The 19,262-nt window shown below is 40.1% G+C and overlaps 1 long non-coding RNA gene across 1 annotated transcript in view; it reads left to right on the top strand.

Annotated features, from left to right (window-relative positions):
* LOC147034219 (uncharacterized) overlaps positions 1-15,358 on the top strand; it is a 30,765-nt gene extending 15,407 nt beyond the window's left edge. The window contains exons 2-4 of the long non-coding RNA XR_015057563.1: positions 1,794-1,885; positions 1,988-2,068; positions 15,301-15,358. This is a non-coding gene — a long non-coding RNA (uncharacterized LOC147034219). The remainder of the gene's footprint in view (positions 1-1,793; positions 1,886-1,987; positions 2,069-15,300) is intronic.
* Positions 15,359-19,262: the final 3,904 nt, after the last annotated feature.

Raw genomic sequence — 19,262 nt, 5'->3', positions numbered from 1 at the left:
AGTTACAAGTATGTTTAAAGAAAACGAGAGAGAGAGAGAGAGAGAGAGAGAGAGAGAGAGAGAGAGAGAGAGAGAGGGAGAGGGGAGAGAGAGGCAGAGGGGCGAGAGAGGCAGAGGGGAGAGGGAGAGGGAGAGGGAGAGAGAGAGAGAGAGAGAGAGAGAGAGAGAGAGAGAGAGAGAGAGAGAGAGAGAGAGAGAGAGAGAGAGAGAGAGAGAGAGAGAGAGAGAGAGAGAGAGAGAGAGAGAGAGAGAGAGAGAGAGAGAGAGAGAGAGAGAGAGAGAGAGAGAGAGAGAGAGAGAGAGAGAGAGAGAGAGAGAGAGAGAGAGAGAGAGAGAGAGAGAGAGAGAGAGAGAGAGCTGGCACGGTGCGGTGCGGCTAAACCTGGCGCAGCTAAACGCGTTATGTGGCTACGAAGACAGCTCTCTGGCAACAGGACTTCACCCAACACATTTTTATTCAATGAAATTGGCGCATACGAGGGTATGCAAGCAGCAGCTTCTTCACTCTCTGCAGATCTGGATAAAATCACAAGCATGTACAACACATGGAACATGTCTTTCAACCCTAACAAATATCACACTCTCACTGTGTCTCTCCAAAAGGACCGTTTGGAAAACTCCCCCATCTACTTTCTTGAGAATCCTCTGGAAGAAGTCCTTTCATTCAAGCTTCTGGGTCTCACTATCTGCCATGATCATTCCTGGGAAAGCCACATTTCCAAGCTGGCCTCCAAAGCCAGTCGCCGACTGAGCATCCTCCGTCGTGCAATGTCCTTCCTTGGCACACCTGAGCTCCTGATGACGTACAAAGCTTTCGCCCACAGCCTGATGGAGTACTGCTCTCCCCTTTGGGTGATGCTCCTGCCTCTCACCTCTCTCAGCTTCACGCTGTGGAAACCAAGGCATTTCGTCTTTGGGTCTCTCACTCTCTCACCGCAGGCAGGTTAGTGGTCTTTCTGTTTCCTTCCATCTCCTCTCTGGCTTCAACCCCCTGCTCTGACAGTGATCTGCCCCCCCCTCCCATATTTCCACAGGGTGTTCAGTGTCTGCCTATAATCCCCTTCTGGTAAAACTACCAAAATCAAGAATCACTGCTCACTTTCACTCTTTCATTCCTCCTTTTTTTCCTGCCTTTGTAACAAACTCTCACACACTCTTCAATTCCACTCTTCCCTCCAGGTCTTCAAAATAGCTGCTCACAACCACCTCTTATCTTCCCCCATCCAAAATCATAATCTTTTCTACACCCGTTAATCCACTCCTCACCCACCTCCTTCAAATTCCCTGTAGTGTCCATCTTGTTTACCCCGTGTATCCGGCCCCATGACTCTCCCTTCAACAGAACTCTGAATGTCTCTGTTCCACATTTTTTTGTGCTTCCCTCTCCCACCCCTCTTGTCTCTTGCTTATCTTGTTATCCGTTCTGTGTGTTAGCTCTTATACGAGCCTCGACATTGTATATAAAAAAATAGACTTGGTGCTGGTTAGAGTGTCCGCTCTGAGTTTGGTGGTCGGTGGTTCAAACCCTGGCTGAGTCATACCAAAGACTTTTTTTTAATGTTATGGTGCTGCTTCCTTGCTTGGTACTCAGTATTAAAAATAAAGATAGAATGTTAAGTATTAAAAAGATCGAGTATTATAACATGTAATCAAAAAAAAAAAAAGTTCAGTGCAGATTAAATCAAAGCAAGGCCTCATGGCCCCCTCATATGTTATAGTTGTTTGAAGGGAAACTGAAATTATTATATTATATTATATTATAATCACAAAACTTGAAGTTTGTTGACCTGCAGATGCAGCACTGTTGTACTGGCAGGGAATCCAGAAGGAACACTTGTCAGGCTTCGGGAATTGCAGGAAACGGTTGTTCCACTGCAGAAAGAGAGTGAGGATCCATCAGTATTGATTGTGTTGGATTATTTTTACAATGAGTAATTTGTTTATTATTACGAGTAATTTGTGATTATTACTGCAATTTAATTTTTAGGACTTGCCCTTCCATGGAGCGACTTGCACATCCCAAGGAAGGAAAAATACTGAAACATCAGCACTTCTGTACTTCTTCAAGGTGGATAACCTGAACTGTTATATTATTTGTTTTTTAATTAATTCAGCTCGTTCGTTCTGTTCTGGAATTAGCAACTACCATTAACCAATAAGTACTTCACTGCATGTACAACACCTGCTTCTTCATTAACTTTATTTGCAATTGCATTATTTCTCAGGAATAAATATATTTTTTTGGAAAGTAAGTTTTGCTTTCACATTACTTTCCTCATCTTCATGAATGGCATGTGATAACGTTGTAATGTTTATCATTTTCAAAGTGAAGGAAAACGTCTCACATTTCCAGCCTTGAAAAACTGTCAAAAAACTAGATTTGGGAATCAGGTGTTCCACATTTAATGAAAGATTTTCACAAACTATTGATGACAAACATGAATCTGGTACACCACACAGAGGAAAATCTCATGTTTTGTTCCTTGTTCCACTTTGGCACTTCAATGTAAAACATGGAGGACTACAGGCTGAGTGAGCTGGAGAAAAACATACTTGTTGAGTGGTTCATCGAGACAAAGTCAGCCCTGACAATACAGAGGAAGTTCAGGAAGTTATAAATAAATCTAAATTCTGGAAACAGTGGAGATAAGTTAAAATCACCAAAAGCAAAAATCACTCATGCAGATAAGCCTCAGGATTATCATGGATGTCATAAAACCAGGTACAAAGATGGCCTTGTATGTTGCAAGCAGCAAGCCTAAGGTGTCGATTATGATGCAAAACTGTTGCATGTGTGAGATACAGTATGTCCATGGAGATTGTCCTGATCACTTGTTTAGGCTTTAGGGTCTTCAACCATTCCAGAAAGAGAAGCAGCAGCATGTTCATAATTGAGTGACTGGTACAGAATCCAAACTAATGATCAGATATCAGTTTATTTGAAAGGAGAAAAGACTCACTTTGACAGTACTGTAAAAATGAATTCCATAACTTTTTGGATATATGATTGTAATATTGGAAATATAATCACTCGCCTTATGAAGTGACTTCACATTGCTTTCAGGCAGGTTTGCCTTCCCAGACCAAATGAATAACAAATGCTATGGAGATGGCAGCCCAATCTTTCTGTGAGAGGGCAAATTGCAGTCATTGTCAGTTGGCCTGTGCGAACAACCATATTCTGCAGCGTTGAGGTTGCTCTCTTATAATCGAGAGATACGAGCTTTAAAATGTGCTCAAAGGTATTTGGATGGGCAGATACAGAATAGTAAAGTTTGAAAAGAAAGTCAGTCATTGCCAGGTCGAGGAAGGATTATTGCAATGAGTAATTTGTGTATATTATTACGAGTAATTTTTGATTATTATTATGAGTAATTTGTGATTATTATTACGAGTAATTTGCAAGTTTATTTTAACAATGAGTAATTTGTGGTTATTATTGCAATGAGTGATTTGTAAGTTAATTATTGCAATCAGTAACTTGTGATTATTATTGCAATGAGTAATTTGTGATTATTATTGCAATGAGTAATTTGTGTATATTATTACAATGAGTAATTTGTGATTATTATTATGAGTAATTTGTGATTATTACTACAACGAGTAATTTGTGATTATTACAATGAGTAATTTGTGTTTATTATTATGAGTAATTTGTGATTATTATTATGAGTAATTTGTGATTATTATTATGAGTAATTTGTGATTATTATTATTATGAGTAATTTGTGATTATTATTGCAATGAGTAATTTGTGTATATTATTACGAGTAATTTTTGATAGTTATTACGAGTAATTTGTGATTATCATGACGTGTAATTTGTGAGTTTATTATTACAAAGTAATTTATGATTATTATTGCAATGAGTAATTTGTTTATTGTTACGAGTAATTTGTGATTATTACTGCAATGAGTAATTTGTAAGTTTATTATTACAGTGAGTAATTGGTGATTATTATCGCAATGAGTAATTTGTTTTTATTATGACAAGGAGTAATCTGTTTTTATTATTACAATGAGTAATTTGTTTTTATTATTACAAGGAGTAATTTGTGTTTATTATTTCAACGAGTAATTTGTGATTATTATTACAAGGAGTCATTTTTGATTATTATTACGAGTCATTTTTGATTATTAGTAATTTTAAGTTTATTATTACAAGGAGTCATTTTTGATTATCATTACGAGTCATTTTTTATTATGAGTAATTTGTGATTATTATTATGAATAATTTGTAAGTTTATTATTACAATGAGTAATTTGTGTTTATTATTACAAGGAGTAATTTGTGTTTATTATGGCAATGAGTAATTTGTGTATATTACGGCAATGAGAAATTTGTGTTTATTATTACAATGAGTAGTTTGTGTTTATTATGGCAATGAGTAATTTGTGTTTACTATTACAAGAAGTAATTTGTGATTATTATAATGAGTAAGTTGTGTTGTTATTACAGTGAGTAATTTGTGTTTATTATTACAAGGAGTAATTTGTGATTATTATTACGAGTAATTTGTGTTTATTATTACGAGCAACTTGTGATTATTATTGCAATGAGTAATTGTGTTTATTATTAAAATGAGTAATTTGTGTTTATTATTACAATGAGTAATCTGTGACTTATTTCAAGTAATTTGTGTATATTATGAGTAATTTTTGATAATTATTACGAGTAATTTGTGATTATCATTACGTGTAATTTGTAAGTTTATTATTACAAAGTAATTTATGGTTATTATTGCAATGAGTAATTTGTTTATTGTTACGAGTAATTTGTGATTATTACTGCAATGAGTAATTTGTAAGTTTATTATTACATTGAGTAATTTGTGTTTATTATTACAATGAGTAATTTGTGTTTATTATGGCAATGAGTAATTTGTGTTTATTATGGCAATGAGTAATTTGTGTTTATTATTACAATGAATAGTTTGTGTTTATTATGGCAATGAGTAATTTGTGATTATTATTATTATGAGTAATTTGTGTTATTACAGTGAGAAATTTGTGTTTATTATTACAAGGAGTAATTTGTGATTATTATTATGAGTAATTTGTGTTTATTATTACAATGAGTAATTTGTGTTTATTACAATGAGTAATCTGTGACTATTATTTCGAGTAATTTGTGATTATTACTATGAGTAATTTGTGATGATTATTACGAGTAATTTGTGACTATTATTTCAAGTAATTTGTGATTATTATTACAATGAGGAAATTGTGATTATTATTATTAAAATCATTTGATAAGTACAGTGGTTTTCAAACTTTTTTTTAGTGGCGACCCAATTTCAGAACCTCTCCACATCGCGCGACCCAAAAGATTCAAAACCCAATTCATAATATACAAGATAAGATTTCATACGACACAAGGACATTTACTGTTTACTTTATTCACTATCGTCATGTTTTCATAGACGAGTAAAGGGAGAATAGCCGACAGTATCCAAATGGTACAGTTGAATGTTTCAGAAGTTTAGTCCAAATGACATTTAGATACATCAGTGAGAAGGATGAGCCTGTTTTTCAGAAACCAACTTCTCTATTCGTGGAGAAGTAGATGACAATGCCAGGATCATATCATGCTCCATTTCTAGGCGATTTCTGTACTTTGTTTTAATCACCACCATGGTGGAGAACGACTGCTCACAAAAGTATGATGAAGAATATGGCATGAGAACCTTAATGGCGCGCCGTGATAGGTCAGGTACGATGGCAGCATTTTGCACCAGAATGTCGACAACGAATTCGTCCACGCAAAAGCCTGCGCTCCTGAATCCTGCTGGAGCTGTACAAGCTCTCCCTGTGCTGTATCATCTTTGTGCTGTGTCACGTGATTGGGTTTTCGTATATCATGCCTCGCCCGCTAGGGGTGGCAGGAATGTGCTTCTGGTCGCGCAATAAAGCGGAGTTGATGCTGGCACGCTTGCTCCTCGTGTTCCACTGCACCTCGTACACTCTAATCTTCATCAGCAATCGAGTCCAGTGGAGCCGTGAAAGGGTCCCGAACCACAGAAAAGGACTGCAGATCCAGCTCAGGGAAATAGTGCTCGAACTGTTCAATGAGCGACCGAAGGTGACGTCCTATCTTCCCAGAAAGACTGTTGAGCTCAGTATCATCGTTCTGGCAGGTCGTTCGATGCTCCACCAGATGGGGGGAAACGCTGACGCGCTTAACAGCTGCTTTGTCTGCCAGTAATTTTAGAGTCGCCAGAAATCCGCTCATTTTGTCGTGAAAAATCATGAGGTTGGCGTCTTTGTCTTGGAGGGAGCGGTTGAGGACATCGAGACGTTCAAAGATGTCAACGAGGTAGCACAGTTCTGACAGCCAAGAGTCGACTCAAGCAACACTACCCATGCTGTTTTCCCTTTTGTGTGTAGGAACTCCTTCAGTTCATGTTTAAGCTCGTAAACACGCAGAAGAAGGTTTCCTCAAGATAACCATCTGACTTGAGTGTAGAATAGTAAATTCTTACGGTCGGCGTCCACCTCCTGGCAGAATAGCCTGAATAACCTAGTGTTGAGGGCGCTCGATTTGATTCACCATTTTTACAACTTCTGAGAGCACACTCTGCAAGGTTTCTGGCAAAGTACGAGAGGCGAGCGCTTCTCGGTGAATCATGCAGTGTACCATGGAGGTCTGAGGAGCCACCTCAAGCAATTTAGCGTTGAATCCAGAACGCACTCCAACATTGCTGGCGCGCCGTCTGTTGTAGAACCGAGCAACTTCCCAAAGTCCAGATCATGGTCACGATAAAACTGCTCTACTTTCCCAAAAATGTCCTCGCCTTTTGTGGTGGCCTCCAATAGTTTGATGAGCAGAGGCTCATCGACAAAGTTATCAGCTTTGATGAAACAGACCCAGACGATGAGTTGCGCGTATGATGCGATATCAGTGGACTCTTCCAACTGTATGGCGTGCCACGGCGATTCGTTGATCTTCTGTACGACCTGAGCTGTTACGTCCAGACTCATATCTTCAATTCTGCGTTGGATGGTGTTGTCAGAGAGGGGTATAACTGCCAGTTTCTTCGTCGCTTCCTCCGCAACCAGAGATACCATGTCCTTTGCGCATGGCAGCACGAGTTCTACCACAATGGAGTGAGGCTTTTTAGTCTTGGCAACATGGAGCGACACTCGATATGAGGCCTCTTATGCCCGATAATTGGTCTGATGGCATGTACCCTCTCTCTGTCAAGACGCGTATTCTTGAGTGCAAGAAGTTTCCTCTCAAAGAACGCTCTCTCCTTATCCTGATAAGGCGCATGTTTTGTGGTCAAATGCCTCTGCAACTTAATTTGTTTCATAGACTCCGTAGAAAGCACTTTGAAACAAATCACACACTGAGGCCTCTGTGCCCACTTTTATCCACCACGTAGTAAAATCCAAGGTCCAGAAATTTATCCTGGTAAGAACGTTCTCGAGATTTGCTGGTGGCCGGTGCTGCCATCACAAATAAGGTCTCGAGTCGTTCGTGGAGACGTGAATAGACGTTAATGATAGAGTCAGAGTCTGAGTCTGAGAGGCCGTGGATCAAACCACTAATTTCCCACCAAAATGAACCGCCCTTCAGCGAGCCCGCGCATTAGCTGGATCCCATTCCAAGCGTCATGTTGCGCCGGTTGACATACTTTGAACGAACCGTTTATATTACATCGCGGAAAAGCGAACACCGATCGAAAATAGACAATTTTTTTTCGCTGCAAGCGGACCCCCATGACCCCACAAAATTTGCTCGGCGACCCCACTTGGGGTCGCGCCCCCGGGTTTGAAAAACCAAGGATTAGTACAATGAAATTTAAATATGCATTTCAATAAAATCGACATTATCAAAGCTTTTCAACTTGCACTCCTCAGGATAAAACCACAAGCAGATGAACAAGAAGTACCAAACTCTCATTTACAAAGTTACAATGTAATGTCCTCAAGGTTGATTGGTTGAGAGAAACAAAGGACAGGATTACCTGATTGGTGGAATCATAGAGCATCATGAATAATGAGTCGGCGTAAATAAACTATCATGAATAATGAATAGGCAGAAATGAACCATCATGAATAATGATTAGGCAGAGATGAATCACCAAAGTACTGGCGGAAACGTAATGCTAATTAGCTGAGGGTTAGCTGGGGGGAGGGGGTGGTGTGGTTTTCATGATGACTCAATGTCGACAGTGGTGCAGTTGTCACACAGTCAAACCATCATTGTCAAAATAGATATAAAGTTCGAACAAATTCATTGTCTTCAAAGAATAGGGTTGGTTGACGTGATGAATGTGGCCTCCATTGCATGAAGGTGAGCTAAACTGCGTCCTCCACTGTGTATTTTAAACCAGCTGATACGGTATTGCTCTGCACACTGAGGATTCTTCAGTTAATGGTAACCAATTGCAGAGGCACAGGGAATAGTTGTCGTACAATGTACATTCCTACAAGCCCAAGTTGGTTGTCTCTGTTTGGTTGACTGACCCCGTCTGATCCCCAATGGAACATGTTGTTCAATGCGATCCTTTAATCTCACAGATGTGCGGTCCACATACCCAGCATCACACTGGCACTGAAATTTGTAAATAATCTTACTTATACGAGAGGTGGGCAGAACATCTTTTTGGACTGACGGAAGCAACCGGCAGGTGGTGAATATAACTCATGGTTGAACAGCATAGTAAGAATGGGACACTGTCTGTTTGATCTGGTTTTCAAACCGTTGAGACACTTTGCCTTTCCAAGGTGAACATAAGTATATAGGACATTTACCATGTCCGATTAGAGGATTCTTTGGTGGGTACAGGGTGATCTGTTCAGAATACCCATTATCAAAAAGAATAGTCTTGATGGTCTCAATTTTAGCATGGTGTTTACCTGTGGAGCAGATCTTTCTTACTCTACTGACCAAGATACCAATCAATCAAATTTTCATTTTCGAGGAACTGTAAGATTCCCACCTAATATGCACTCCAGTAAAGTAGACTTACAGTGTTTTTATAAGTGTCAACCGATTTCTTAACTAAGATGTCCAAGAAAGGAAGTATGCCGGAGCATTCCATCTCTAAGGTGAACTCTCGGGATGGATGAAGAGAGTTTAGTAATGCCAAGAAGACTCGACATGCTGAGGTTGACTCAAAGACAGTGAAGATGTCATGCACGTCACCGATATATAATAGATGGAAGGGGGTTGAACTCCAGGATGTGGATCTGCAAAGGCACATTTTTCACAGTAACCTCAAAAGATGTTTGCCAAGACGGGGCCTGGATGGGTCTCATTGCAACACCATCGATCTGAGTATACATTGAATCATTGAAGCTGAACTCGACATAAAGGGTTGCCATATTCATCAATGCAATGAAGACAGACTCAGAGATCGGTGGAGGTGTCAATTCAATATGATACAGAAGTTTTGCGCAGGTTTTGATCACTTCTGTCAGTGGGATATTTGTGAATCGACTGGCCATATCATATGGGCACATTGTGGAATTCTCATTTAGGTGTGTGATAGTCCATATGGCATTGGTATAGATGAAGGAATCCGCAATTACATGTTCTGAGACACTGTCCAGTGCTGGCCTCAAATCAAATCCTGACTTGAGGCCAGACGAGCCGATCTCGCTCACGCCTACTGTGGGATTCCAAAGATTCGTCTGATTTCCATGTGCAGCGCGATTGCCTGGTTGCCATACGTGACCTGAAATCCAGATTTGCAGACCAGATAAAGGCTCCCGCATGGTTATTCTGAAAAAGAGTGACTACATTGAGAAAATGGCTGTGATTTTGAGCGATGTGTCCAAGTTCCAACACCTGGGAAATACAACTAAACGTGACCACACATCTCATTTGGAGAAATAAATGGTGAAAAGACTATTGCAACTCTGCAAATGAGGAGACCTCTCTAATGAGGTTTACGACCCAATTAGTCCTGTCAGATCGCAAAGACCTAGCAAGTATGGTCTGTCAAAGACTCATAAAGATAGTATTCTTCGATGGCCGATCCTTTCGATGACTGGCTCTGCACAGCATGAACTTGCCAGATGGTTATATGAACTATTGCAGCAAATACTGGACAGTGTCTCAGAACATGTAATTGTGGATTCCTTCACCTTCGCCGATGCCATACGGTCCATCACACACTTATACGAGAATTCCACAATGTGCTCATATGATATTGTTGTGGGCCGGGGGTCGGTGGCGATAAACGACCACTAGGTGGAGCAGTGGAGTCGTCTCCCACCGAACACCTGGAATTTAGGTCGTGACCCTTGGATAACTCCAAAGGTCACGGATCCCTTAGCGGACCGTGGACGCCAATACCTCGACCGCGTGGGGTTGGGTTAATTGCCTAATTTCAATCTACCTAAGTACCCACGCAGTCTAGCTACCGGGGAACCACACCCCCGGCCGACTCTGTCCGGACTGAGTCGCAGGTACCGACTCGGATCCGGCGTAACCGAGCAGAGTTACCAGAGCCGCGCCGGTCCCAATGACAGCTTACGGCACCAACGGCCTTACTATTGCTCAAGCCCGAAACATGCTAGGCCAATGAAAGAAAGGACAGAAAACGAGCTGGTACATTTAACAATCGGGGTTTATTTATAATGGGGCAGGGGAGCACAACAAGAGCAGAGTTATCTGAATAAAGAAATGCAACTTACAATGAACGAGAACACTTATACGATTCTACTTACAAGACAGGGCCCACGGACACACACACACACACACACACACACACACACACACACACACACACACGCACACACACACACACACACACACACACACACACACACACACACATACCCAAAATAAACTGGACCCCGTGGGTCTATTTCGATCATCAGCCGGGCCGGGGTACCTGTCCTGCCTTGCGCGGCCTGCTCGAGCTTGTCCGGTGGCAGGACCTTCACCTTCACCTTCGCAAACCCACCGCAAACGTCGCTGCACCAAGCTCCGGGGACCAAGAATGGTGCCACGGGCGCCAGCCAGCACGGCCACAGACGAAGCAACTCGCCACCGGACTGCAGACCCTCAGCAGTCGCCACGATCGTCTGCAGAACCCTCGTCAACCAAGCTTATCGCCCCAATGACTGCTCACCACTCAACTTATCCTTCCCCTCCCCCGCGGGTCGAGGGAAACGCTCTGAGGTACTCGCCTCCGGATTGGACGAGGGATTGTCGGGCGACTCATGGCCGCCGTTGATTGGACGAGCTCACGGTGGGCGGAGGGAACCTCACCCCTGTACGTGACACGATGCACGTGGGCGATGGCGTTGTTGTTGTAGTTGGTGATGCAGAAGATGTATAAAAAAACCGAACTAAAAAGTAACTCGTAGCACACACAATATTCCCATTAGACAGAAGGAGGGATTCTAGCCATAAACACATACTTATCGAAATAAGTAAGCTAAGGGAATGCTGTCTGTTTGTGTGCAAATGGCTGCCAGATCTGTAACACTACCCCCTCCCCTTTTTACAGACTCGTCCCGAGTCGTCAAATTTTTGTGTGCTATGCAGGTGTAGGTCCCCCCCCCCCCTACACCCCCGAGTACATTTTACCTACGGATCCCTGAGTGCGACATTTGTATACGTATCCCAAAATAAATAACCTAATGCGCTACGTAACTAAACTATCAAACTCACTCGGACAACTTAACTAAATTGCCGGCGCGAAGACAAACAACAGGTGGGTTACAATTTATTTACAATTTCACCTTATCTACTTACACTAACCATGGCTCATGACCTGTGATCTGTGAAGGAAAAAGAAAGTCACTGGTGCAGTGGAATGGATGGATGCAGAACATAAAATGGACACATGGGCTGCTCAAATGCAGTCCATGTGGTGTGGCTGCCTGCAGGGCAGTCCTTGCAAAACACTGGAGATGGTCCTGGCGCACATGGATGAGATAGAGAGGCACACAGACACACAGAGAGACAGAGAGACAGAAACAGATCGACAGGACACATCCTGCAAGAGGAACGTTTCTGGGAAACATTAAAATATTGGAAGGAAGTAATATCGAGTACTGTATATGAAATAAATAGGAAGTAATAAATCCTCTCTCTCTCTTATCATATTACTTATCCTGCTGGCTCAACAATAGCTCAAGCTTGTTTAACTGTCAATGGTCCAATTCATTTCCCAATCTCCCTTCATTGCTTCCCTCTTTTGTTGCTTCTTCTTTTTGGCTTCATAAACCATTTTCTCTCTCTAGCCCATACAATACAGGCATCACGAGCACCATAACCTTTTAAGATGATTATGACCTCCGCCACCAAAAGTGAAGGAGGTTACGTTTTCACCCCTTTCTGTCTGTTTGTTTGTCAGTCTGTGTGTGTACAGGATATCTCAAGAAGTTGTGGACGGATCCAGATGAAATTTTGTGGGCAGGTTGGGTGTGTGACAAGGACGAATGATTCGCTTTTGGTGAAGATTCGAATCCGGATCCGACTACTATAATTTTTAAAGTGATTCTTCACCATTGAGAGAAAGGGCCAAAAATGATATGTAGCACAATATCTCAATAAGTTGTGGATGGATTCGGAAGAAACTTGGTGGACATGTTTGGTGTGCGACAAGGAAGAATTGATTCAATTTTGGTGAAGATTCGAATCCGGATCCAGAATCCGAGAATTTTTTTTGAAGTGATTCTTCACCATTGAGAGATCCGGCTAAACTCATATATAGCACGATATCTCAAAAGGTTGTGGATGGATTCGGATGAAACTCGGTTGAAAGGTTAGGTGGGTGACCATGACGAATCGATTCAATTTTGGTGGAAATCTGAATCCGGATCTGGACATGAGAATTATTTTTTCATTTTTAAAATGATTCTTCACCATTGAAAGATAGGGCCAAAAGCGATTACATAGCATGATATTTCAAAAATGTATTGGGTCCAATATGTTCTCGTGGATCAGGCAATGCGTGGTGGAGGTATGTGCACTATCGAGTGCCCTTCCAGTTATGATTGCTATCACTCATTCTGTCCACACTGTCATGATTGCTTTGTCCAAACATATTGAAACAAAAACAAGAATATTCCATTGTTAAAATTTATAGCAGAAGCTGATGCATAAATGCCGAGATACAAGACGTGCATTCAGAAATGTTTTACAAACGAGATACTCCCAATATTTACACAAAGACATGATGACGTCTCAAATACTTTTCAAAATATAAGAAAATGTAATAACTAATATTATTTTTGTTGAGTAATCTATTGTCAGCTAATGTCCTTGTAACTTATGTAAAAGAACAATAAAGTCTCTTCATGTCCTTGTAGTGTATCTGAAGTATGTGTAAGTGTCTTCATTGGCCTTAAATAAATGGAAAAAGTTTTAAATTCCCACTTCAGAGGAAACCACATTTAAATTGCCCAGTGATTGTTATCTTTCAGTACTGTATGAAGAAAAAAATGCATTCTTCTGATTAAAATACAAACTTGATGATTTTTTGACAAAATTAACATCAGCGGAAATCTGGGATCTCTGATGTATTAAACCAATAACCAGCAAAATAATAAATCAGCTGAGGTTATTCACCATTAAAAGCTTCGAAGGGCTGAATTTTTAGGACTTGCCCTTCCATGGAGCGACTTGCACATCCCAAGGAAGGAAAAATACTGAAACATCAGCACTTCTGTACTTCTTCAAGGTGGATAACCTGAACTGTTATATTATTTGTTTTTTTAATTAATTCAGCTCGTTCGTTCTGTGCTGGAATTAACAACTACCATTAACCAATAAGTACTTCACTGCATGTACAACACCTGCTTCTTCATTAACTTTATTAGCAATTGCATTATTTCTCAGGAATAAATATCTTTTTTGGAAAGTAAGTTTTGCTTTCACATTACTTTCCTCATCTTCATGAATGGCATGTGATAACGTTGTAATTAATGTTCATCATTTTCAAAGTGAAGGAAAACGTCTCACATTTCCAGCCTTGAAAAACTGTCAAAAAACTAGATTTGGGAATCAGGTGTTCCACATTTAATGCAAGATTTTCACAAACTATTAATGACAAACATGAACCTGATACACCACACAGAAGAAAATCTCATGTTTTGTTCCTTGTTCCACTTTGGCACTTCAATATAAAACATGGAGGACCACAGGCTGAGTGAGCTGGAGAAAAACTAACTTGTTGAGTGGTTCATCGAGACAAAGTCAGCCCTGACAATACTGAGGAAGATCAGGAAGTTATAAATGAATCTAAATTCTGGAGACAGTGGAGATATCATGGGGAAGATAATTTAGCTGATTTTGGCCAAAAGACACAGTATTGTCCTAATTGCTGGAAAACTTTGTGGAACTGAAAACAAACTTTACAAACTCCAATCATCATCTGTACTATCACAAGAACAATGATAATAGATGAGATATAACTGTAATATAAAGGCAGTAAGTGCAGTTGTGAAAGTGTGTTAGTATGTGTGTAAGCATTATTGTGGATATCCACTTTAAAAAAAACTCTCCATCTCCATGACATTTATTATGTAAAGAAAAATGTATCAAATTAAACACTATTTTCCTAACAAAGCAATATTTCTTAAACATTCACATTCTTTATTTATCAAGATTATCATGAATGATAACTGCAATTTAAAATATTGTGAATAGTAACGTGTATTGTCATGAATAATAATGGCAATTAAAAAGAATATTTTTTTTTAAACACAATAAGTATGTAAAGCTACTTTTCTTCTGGCTTGTACCAAAGATTATGAAATCTGATTCAAACGATCAGATGGAATATTTATCATAACAACCTTTTGCTTGACCGTTATTGCCAAAAGCATTTCCTAAATTAATGTTAAAAACATGAGGGGTAAACTATTTTAATACAGTTCCGAGTATGGTTAAGGAAACCTGGCATAGAGTTGACTGTGGTTGGAGCATCCGCTCTGAGTCTGGGTGCTCGATGGTTCAAACTCTGGCCGAGTCATACACAAGAGTTTAAAAATGGTACGGTGCTGCTTCTTCACTTGATGCTCAACATAGATAAAAAAGGATATATAGATGATGGATTAAATTATAACAGAGACAAACTATTATACTGACCTAATGTCCTTCCGAGGTCGGCAAAATGAGTGCCAGCATGCTGGTGTACTGTGTCAGAGTGGCGACGCATCCAGGATTGTGCCCAATAGCCAAGGAGACTGCTTGGGCAGCACCAATGCTCTGCAAAGAGTATGGTCCCAATATCCTCCAAATTACCCCCTCCTATGTTAAATAATTTTTTGTAGGGGAACTCATATTATTATAGTATAATAACAAAACTTGCATTTTGTTTATTTCCAGATACAGCTCTGTTGCACTGGTGGGGAATCCAGAGGGAACACTCGTCAGGCTTCGGGAATGGCAATAAACAATTGTTCCACTGCAGGAACAGTGAAGAACCATCAGCATTGCTCTTTTCTTATTTTCTTATTACAATTACAACGAGTAATTCATGATTGTTATTTATTACTCGTATTATCTGCGTGGGAGTGCGACCTGTCCAAGATTGTAAACCACGGAAAGAAACTGTTTTGGCCGCACTAACGCTCTGTATCGACATCGTGCATGATCCCCTCAATGTTTAACATAATTATTAATTTGGGTCACACTACATACAAAATGCACGTGCTTTGAAAAACAAGGTACTGACAGATGGAAAATATAAAGTACTCCTGGACCAGTTGCCTGTGCGCTCATGGACCAAGTGCCTGTGCGCTCATGGACCAAGTGCCTGTGCGCTCATGGACCAAGTGCCTGTGCGCTCATGGACCAAGTGCCTGTGCGCTCATGGACCAAGTGCCTGTGCGCTCATGGACCAAGTGCCTGTGCGCTCATGGACCAAGTGCCTGTGCGCTCATGGACCAAGTGCTTCTTCCCTCAAGCAAGTGCCTGTCTGCTCTTCTCCTGAGCCTGGGCACCCCTCTGCCATGGAAGCACACTTGTCTATTGTGCTGGTATCCTATAGAGTCCAAAATACTTTTTGCAAATTAAGAACAACCTCACACTTTATTCAGTGAGAATTTGATTTGAATCCCTAAATATTTTGAAGGAGGTTCTTGAACAGCGCTGAAAACTTGAGGTTCATTTATACTGCAAGTTTTCACCGAAAGGCTTGACTCATGAAAAACTAATATCAACACACGGAGGCTGAATTAAGCAAAAAAAGAAAACTCATGTTTGCTTCTTCATCAAAAACTAAGACCATAGAATATCACTTTAAATAATTACTAACTTGCTGTTTCCACCCAATGATAATCACAGAATTACACCTAAAACAGTGGAACTCATGTCGGGTCAGTATAATAGTAAGCTCAAATTTGGGAATAATCATTCCTGAAAATCTTTCACTTCTACTGATTGGGCATTTCTCGTGTTGTGAGTGGTTCATCCAGTCATTTTCACCCATCCCTCCACAAGGCTGGAGATGGGGGTTGGGAGGGAGACATTAAAATGAGCTCCGTCCAACCGACCAATCATTTGTCCAGGTACTTTTGTGTACGGGATTTTTTTCAAAAACCGTTGAACATTTAGCTTCGATATTCCGCGTGGTATTATCTCAAGCTGATTAGATTACGGCGGTGATTGGCTAAATTCTGTTGCAATGGCAACCATATCGGTAACTTGGCTCATGTACATGATATTTCAACAACCGTTCAAGATTTTTCTTTCATACGACACAGATCTACTTCTCATACCACCCAAGAGCTTTGGGACCTTGAATAGCATCTCCTTGTTATGTTCGTTATATACAGGAGATGGTGAAGATATTTTCTCTTTCCTGACTATAATTCTTTCTGCTTACTTCCCTTTCCTCTTCCTCTGTATTATATAAACTTCTTTCTATTTCCACTTTCAATTTCTCCCTGTGCTTCATTCTATTCTCAGAAATGAAGACAATTTTTTTTTCTTTCCACAACCTTATTTCCATTGGAGGGCTGGCAGGACAGCCTACAGATGTCTCTTCTGGGTTTGAATCTCAGCCCAGCTATAAACTGTCATCCTGGTGTTTTACAGATGGAGCAATACATCACTACGTGTGCAGTCCATCAGATGGACGTTAAAAGGGTGTCCCATTTGCTCACATTAGTTGGTGGGTGTTCAATATCTTAATCGACTTGGCAAGGAGTAGGTGAGTTATCACAGGAATCCTGGACAGATTGCAAACTTCCTGCCCTGACCAACTAACTGGTCGAAAGGCAAGGACAAACCACCCAGCCTCATACACCCTTACCCAAGATGTGCTTCGGCAACCCCGACACTCTGTAAAGTGTATAGGAGTCACGAATGGTTATTTCAAATCACAATCAATGATTTCCATTAAATCCCCGACATCAAAGCAATGGCCCCCAATGTCGAAGTGGGATGGTGATAAAGCCATGTAACCTCATGTCATGTTCAATGTTAAAATGTTAAAATATCAAAAGTACCACTGCTATCAGATCAGCAATCCATAAGAGAGGAAGCAAGGCCTGAAGATGAGTAATGGTGTGAGGAAACATTTGGCCAAACAACTATGAAGTTTTTATGATGAAAGAAAAATGAGTTCCCTGCAACTACAACAGTATCTATTCCATGCTGCTAATAGTTCACGCAACTCAAGGAACAAACGGTGAACAAAATTTTGACTCATTCAGGAAACAGATATCGCTACACAACGTGCTAAATATCCACAACATGCTGGGCTTCCTCTTCATGACACTCCCTGATGGAGGTACAACTAAATCATGAAGAACCCGAACATTGGCACAATAAAAGGCAACAAACGATCTGAAATTGGGAGTCAATTTTCAAAAAACATAACAAGAAATTGTTCTGAGACAAACTGCACACGACCCTCCAAAACTGCCTGACATACTTCACTCATATCTCATACAATAATGGTTAAAATATTGGTGATTCCAGGTACCGAATATTAAAATGAAGAATGAACAATGACGTAGAATTTTCTCTTCCGTTGACGAGGTTATTACTCACATTGTTCATGTGATGGTACAAAGATTAAACTGTGGCTGCCAAACTTCAACTCCAATTGAGATTGCTTCCAGCACAACAGAGCTGTGGCTATATGACAATAAGCTATAGCCTCTTCCTTATCGTTTGGCCGATATGTATTTCTGTTGAATTAAAGTCATTCTTCTTTAACCTATAATGCATGCACTGAGTATTTGAAATAACAAATAATTGTATGAAGTTGAAACAATCAAATAAAAAATGGAATTGAGACAATATTATATTTTATGAAAAAGTAGCTCGATCAATGCATCTCTTTGAAGATATCATTTGTAGTGAAACAACGAACTGTGATTGATTGTTCATGGTTATTGTTACTCTCTGTAGCAACACACACAACACTGCTGAGTAAGTCGTACTGGTTTGTTTGTTCTCACTTGTACAATGACTCTATTAATCATTTCCTCCTGTAAATATAATCCATCGATTCATCAAATATGTATATCTACGATGCATTCTTCAAAGAATACTTTTATTTTGGGGTTAATGAAAAAAATATACTGCATATTGTTAGGATCAAAGAGCATACAGCTGGATCAGGAATCCAAGAAGCACAAACTTCAATCAAGATGAGCATTTCTATTTCCACAAATTATGAATCGATTGAATGAGGTGTCACTTGTATTTGCAGACAAATATAGCATAATAGCAATTAATCAATGATATCACGATGTAAATTTGCCTTTTTGATCGAAAGGCATACGAATAAATAAATAATCATTCAATAATTCCATTGTCGAGTTATTTCAAATAGTTTCAAAAATGATTATTAAAATGCAGTTTTTGACCCAAAATGGCCGTGTCCATGGCAACCATAGGTCAAAATTCATGGCATTCACTCAGAAAAATTGTTGCTAGTTAATGAAAACCATAGACCACCGTCAAATAAAATTTATCAATGAAATCTAATATTTTTTAAATTGGAAATCAAAAAAAGTGGTTTTTGCCCCAAAGCTCTGATAAAGTTGCCATTGTGCAATGATCATCACATCAAAATATGTTCCCGAGCTATAGAACTTTCCAAAAAACCCACAGGTTTTGCCACCCCAGGTGGTACCGACATCTGCTCTGGCCCATGGACTAAGAGTGCACTGTTAACTTGAAGTCGTGAAAGGAAGAGTGTAATGGACAAATTGAGGAAAGGGAATCCACAAGGATGGAAGAGAGAAAACATGAATGGAGGTGAAGAGTAAGCCTGTATTTTGTGAGTGCCATTAGGAGAATATTATGAGAAGAATGTGTGTAACCTGAAA

This window comes from Eptatretus burgeri, chromosome 1 (genome assembly GCF_056783735.1).
Source record: "Eptatretus burgeri isolate ZD-2024b chromosome 1, Ebu_testis_v1, whole genome shotgun sequence".
In the NCBI taxonomy this organism is placed as follows: domain Eukaryota; kingdom Metazoa; phylum Chordata; class Myxini; order Myxiniformes; family Myxinidae; genus Eptatretus; species Eptatretus burgeri.
This window is presented reverse-complemented; position numbering and strand designations above follow the sequence as displayed.